Below are 5,977 nucleotides of genomic sequence, written 5' to 3'. Positions count from 1 at the left end.
GTTGACTAGTTTTCCATCTACTTGTAAATTCATTTCAGCATTTCTTTTTTTCTTTTTTAAAATTTATTTATTTATGGCTGCGTTGGGTCTTCGTTGCGATGCGCAGGCTTCTTCTCATTGTGGTGGCTTCTCTTGTTGCAGAGCACGGGCTCTAGGCTCGCGGCCTCTAGAGCGCTCAGTAGTTGTGGTGCACGGTCTTAGTTACTCCACTGCATATGGGATCTTCCCGGACCAGGACTATGAACCCATGTCCCCTGCATTGGCAGGTGGATTCTTAACCACTGCACCACCAGGGAAGTCCCCATTTCAACATTTCTGATTGCTTATATATGTGTATATGACTGCCTATGTGTGGGTTTTTTGTTTTTTTTTTTGCGGTACGCGGACCTCTCACTGTTGTGGCCTCTCCCGTTGCGGAGCACAGGCTCCGGACGCGCAGGCTCAGCGGCCTTGGCTCACGGGCCCAGCCGCTCCGCGGCATGTGGGATCTTCCCAGACCGGGGCACGAACCCATGTCCCCTGCATCGGCAGGCGGACTCTCAACCACTGCGCCACCAGGGAAGGCCCCGTGTGTATGCTTTTTAAAATTCTCCTTTGAATTGGTTTTCACATCTACTAATTCCCTTATTAATTAAGAAGTGAAATAAAGCCTTTGACACATGTTTATTTATAATTGGATTAGAGTCATGCTTTTTTTTTTTTTTTCCACGCCACGCAGCTTACAGGATCTTAGCTCCCCAACCAGGGATTGTACCCAGGCCCCCAATGAAAGTGCAAGTCCTGACCGCTGTACTGCCAGGAAATTCCCTATTTAAAAAAAAAAAAAAAAATCACTTAACACTTCTCAAATAAAAAGGCAAGGCCTCATTTTAAAACAAAAGAAAAAAAAAAAAAACCTTGACTTTTCTGTCTTCTTTCCAACTGAAACATGAACATAAGCCATCTTGCAAGCCTGAGAATGCAGGTGCATAAGCTAAGAACCTTGGACTAGAAACATATATAGCCTGTGTTCTGGAGAGCATTGTTGACTGACCATATCAGCTCTTAACTGTCCTCCTTCCAGAGCTTCCTATTGTGAAAGACAAACACTCCCCATCCCTACCCCCGCTCCCCCCACCCCCAGACTGTTTAAACTAATACACTAGGGTTTTCTATTATATCAATACTACACAATGCATTCCTAAATGATACTATCAGGAAGCCAGGTATTTCGGAGACAGGCCTGGGACCTGGGACTCTTTGCTGCAGTGCTGCAGTGCTTGCACCTGGACAAACCTCTCCTCCAGCAACAAAATACGGAAGAAACTATAAGGGAGGGACTTCCCTGGTGGTGCAGTGGTTAAGAATCCACCTGCCAATGCAGGGGACATGGGCTCGAGCCCTGGTCTGGGAAGATCCCACATGCCGTGGAGCAATTAGAGCCCGTGCTCCACGACAAGAGAAGCCACCGCAATGAGAAGCCCACGCACCGCAACAAAGAGTAGCCCCCGCTCGCCACAACTAGAGAAAGTATGCACACAGCAACTTAGACCCAATGCAGCCAAATAAATAAATAATAATTTTTTTTAAATAAAACAAGCTCTCTAAAAAAATGTGCTCATTAAAAAAAAAAAAGAAGAAACTATAAGGGACTAAAAAATAACTGCATGTATGCACAGTTCGGGCAAATTCTGGACAAAAGATACAAAAAGACCCAAAAAAATCCCAACTGCCACTTCTGAAGAGCTGGGAGCAGAAACAGGGTGTCTGGGAGCAAAAGCAGGGCACTGCACATGCCCCCTGCCCTCAGCACCACCTAAGGGGTGGGCAAAAAACCTCAGCCACCCCTCCAGCCAGACCCCTGGACACACCCCTACCCTCACCCCATATAAGAAACAAGCTCATCTCCCACTCGGGGAGTGAGCAAACAAGGGAAACTGTTCATTGTTCCCGCTTCCCCCTGCTGCAGGAGTCCCAGTAAAAACTTGGCTGAATTTCTTGTGTGGCCTCTGATCAATTTCTATTGCTTGGGGAAAGCCAAGAACCCTGGTTGGTATCATTTCCTTTAACACAAGGGGGGAACCCATTGTCAAGCAAAGCATGTGTGAAGGAAGGAGACAAAGGTTGAGACCCGGCTGAGAGACAATGGGGAAGTGATGTGAGACCTGTCATTCAGATGAAGAACAGAGGAAGGAGCATTTTGTCACTCACTTTCTGAGAATGATTTTGGGCGCACACAGCAGTAAGTAGCAGCTTGCGTCAAGCAACAGCGAGCAGTAGCTGGAAGCAAGATCTTAGTTCCTGGGCGGGGGGTCCTAACCACTAGACCACAGGGGCCAGCAGCTAGGACCTGGATGCCTAGTTCTTGCCTGTCTTGTCAAGAATGAATTCAGGCAAGGAGGCAGAAGGGAAAGAGAAAAGTAAGAAGTTTATTGGAAAACCAATGTACACACGGAAAGACAGACGCACAGGCGAACTCGGAGAGAGATGTGCCCTTTAGGGAAGTTTAAATCCTTTATAAAGGGGCAGTTTTACAGGGTCTTTTGTCTTCCTTCTCACCAATCATCTTGTGTTGTCCCCCCTGGCTAAATTGTCTCAGAAAATGCAAACAGAAGTCTAGTTGTAAGTATCCGGCCTGAAGCCCACTTTTTTCTGCCTCATGAAAAGTAAGCGGGAGGTCAGTTGTAAATGTCTAACCTGGGGCCCATCTATCTCCTGCCTCAAGAAGACGTCTGTCAAAGAGAATGAAAGTGTTTGCCCTGGGCTCCCTGAATGCGAAGTGACTTCTTACCACACCTGATGCTTTGTCATAACATCATCTCTTTTCTCAGGAAATCATGGGTTTTATTTTTCCACTCTTGGGGCTGGCTTGGACCTTAGCCAGACATTTTCTTTCATCTGGTTCTTTCTGGGCATTTTCAAGATGGTCACTTGGGGCAGAGTGGGTATTTGTTGACTGTGTTTCTAGCATCTCATCTCTGTAAAAGGTCCATCTTGGCTTGGAAGTGTTCATCTCCTCCCCACACTCAACCCATGTGGTCAGTCGAACGGTCACAACCCCCCCATTCAGAGGTGGAGCTTGTGACCCAGGTCTAAGGCAATCAGCACATGGTGCCCTGCTGGTAACAGCGATTAATTGATTCAAGGGTAGATCAATCAGAGTGAATCCCAGCACAATTTTTTTTTTTTTCCCCAGCACACTTTTGAAGGAGCTTCTAGAAAAGAGGCTCTCTCTTTCCCACTGGACTTGAGTCTCAGAGGATTCACACTAGAGCTGCCGGCAGCGATCTTGCCACCATGTGGGGTTTTTTGTTTGTTTGTTTTTTGTTTGTTTACTTATTTTTTTATTTGGCTACATCGGGTCTTAGTTCCCTGGTCATGGATCGAACCCAGGCCCCCTGCGTTGGGAGCACAGCGTCTTAACCACTGGACCACCAGGGAAGTCCCACCCCACTGTGGTTTGGGAATAAAGTCAATATGGAGAGCAGATTTGAGAGATAGAGAATGTTTGACGCCTGATTCCAGCCACATCTGAGGTCAGCCTTAACCCTCAACTTTTCTGGATAAAAGTCAACACATTCCCATTTTTGCTCAGGCCGGTTTGAACTGAAATGTCATTTTCAAATTAGTTCTGATGGACACATGGGTTAGGGCTAGTGCAGCCCTTACAGGGGTTTGTTAAGACCTATTCTACCCAATGTTTCCTAACATTTTCCCCCCACTGTGATATACCCAATGGATTTTATGCCCTTGCAGAGCACAATCTCATAAACAAATCTACATTTTGATGACATCTCCAAATGACTGCAAGGATGTAAATCATTATAATAATTTGTGATTTTCGCAACTAATTACAATACACACATAAGGTAGGTGGCCATGGACTATGGTAGATTAAATGGGTTGTTGTTTGATTCCTTTCTTTCCCCCTCAAGAAGGCATTTTGGAGCTCTTAGAACAAGGCCCAGTCCAAAGAGAAACATAGGACTAACCTTCAATCTGTCTCATCTGCTTAAGTAAATAAAACTTTAAACTCTAATACTTCCATATTAGCAATAAATGACCAGACACATGCCATACATGAAACTGAATTCAGGGAATTCCCTGGTGGTCCAGTGGTTAGGACTCCTCGCTTTCACTGCAGGGGGCACGGGTTCAATCCCTGGTCGGGGAACTAAGATCCCACAAGTCGTGTGGTGTGGCCAAAAAAAGTAAATAAATAAGAAATAGAAACTGATTTCAACATACCAGTGGATCAAGACACACATGGACGAGAACTGACCAGTGAACTGGGCTCAGTGTATTCCCAAGCTACATGAACTATCTTCAAAACTAATACATTTTTCATCTGTTAGCTCTGGTCTAAATTGAAAACATTTATTCTTTTCTGAAAAGAGAGCTTGTATTTGTCACCTTTCTCTCTTGAAGGATGGATAGCCTTTGAGAATTATTTTCTCAAGGGCAAGATGGTAACTTTCGCTTGGATCTTTGATGTTTAAACTGGTTTAGAAAAAACCATATTTTTAAATTAATACAGTATTTGTCTTTTCTCTGTGTTCTCTATTTGTCTGTCAAACCCTGAGCCAACCAATCTCCCTAGGCTGCCTGGGCAGGTATAGGAAAAGGAACATACAGGGCAGAGAAACACAGGAGAAAGAACTATAAGAGGTGGAGACAGCTCCTTCACAAGGTAAAGAGGATGAGAAAGGCCACCATCAGGCAAAAGGTCCCCATCGCCTCTGAGAGGGCAAAGGCCAGAATGGTGTAGAAGAGCTGTTGCTTCTGAGAAGAGTTCCTGGCATAACCAATGATGAGGCTCCCAAACACAGTCCTGATTCCAGCCCCAGAGCCAGCCACCTACTGTGACAGCCTCAGGTCCAATGAACTTGGCTGCTGTGTTGATGTCCCTTGAAATGGCACTGCAATGTATATGTATAACTGAATCGGGGATTTCCCTGGCGGTCCAGTGGTTAAGACTCTGTGCTTCCACTGTAGGGGGCAGTCAGGGAATTGAGATCCCAGTGCCGTGCTGTGCAGCCAAAAATCAAAATAAATAAAAGAGTAAATGGGGATTCTTGTACCATCTTTGCAAAAAAGAAAAGAATAACAGAATCACTTTGCCATACACCTGAAACTAACACAACATTGTTAATCAACTATGCTCCAACATAAAATAAAAAGTTAAAAAAGAAAGCTGGGGGGCACTGTTTTGGAAGCTGCTGCTAAGAGTAAGCAAAGTCAGGGGACATGGGGCTGCCAAGCTGCTGAGGCTCTCATCTGTCAGCATCTCTGTTCATTTCAGCACCACTGCAGACAGCGATGGGCTCAGTAGCTTAGAGGTTCTCCTGACCTAGAAGGAGATGGAGACAAACGTGCAGTGCAAATGTACATTTTCAGGGGATGAAGAGCTGTGGCAGGAGAGCTGCTCCCAGTGCAGAGAGACAGAGAGCTAGAGGAAAAAAAAAAATTTTTTTAATGAAAAAATTTTAAGAATCCAGGATTGGATTCCAGTTTCAGGAATAGCTGGATTCTAGAGATAAAATAACATACTCAAGAATCTACCTCTCTCAGGGGCTTCCCTGGTGGCACAGTGGTTAAGAATCCGCCAGCCAATGCAGGGGACACGGGTTCGAGCCCTGGCCCAAGAAGATCCCACATGCCGCAGAGTAGCTACTGAGCCTGCGCTTTAGAGCCCGCGAGCCACAACTACTGAGCCTACGTGCCACAACTACTGAAGCCTGCGTGCCTAGAGCCCATGCTCCGCAACAAGAGAATCCACCATAATGAGAAGCCCAGGCACTGCAACGAAGAGTAGCCCCCGCTCACCGCAACTAGAGAAAAGCCTGCATGCAGCAACAAACACCCAACACAGCCATAAATAAATAAATTTGTTTTTAAAAAAAAAAAAAGAATCTACATCTCTCAAAGGATTGGGAGCCTGGGATTAGCAGATGCAAACTAGCATATACAGGATGGATAAACAACAAGGTCCTACTCT

The 5,977-nt window shown here is 45.5% G+C and overlaps 1 pseudogene across 1 annotated transcript; it reads right to left on the bottom strand.

The window, feature by feature from the left end:
* Positions 1 to 4,662: 4,662 nt before the first annotated feature.
* Positions 4,663 to 5,394, bottom strand: LOC309970996 (ATP synthase F(0) complex subunit C2, mitochondrial-like; annotated as a pseudogene). Its single transcript has 2 exons — positions 5,185 to 5,394; positions 4,663 to 4,917 (listed from the first exon to the last, which is right to left on the bottom strand). The product of its transcript is annotated as an ATP synthase F(0) complex subunit C2, mitochondrial-like (transcript).
* Positions 5,395 to 5,977: the final 583 nt, after the last annotated feature.

This window comes from Leucopleurus acutus, assembly GCF_964270905.1.
Source record: "Leucopleurus acutus genome assembly, chromosome: 13".
In the NCBI taxonomy this organism is placed as follows: domain Eukaryota; kingdom Metazoa; phylum Chordata; class Mammalia; order Artiodactyla; family Delphinidae; genus Leucopleurus; species Leucopleurus acutus.
Note: the sequence above shows the minus strand (reverse complement) of the source record. Positions and strands in the feature narration are given on the sequence as shown.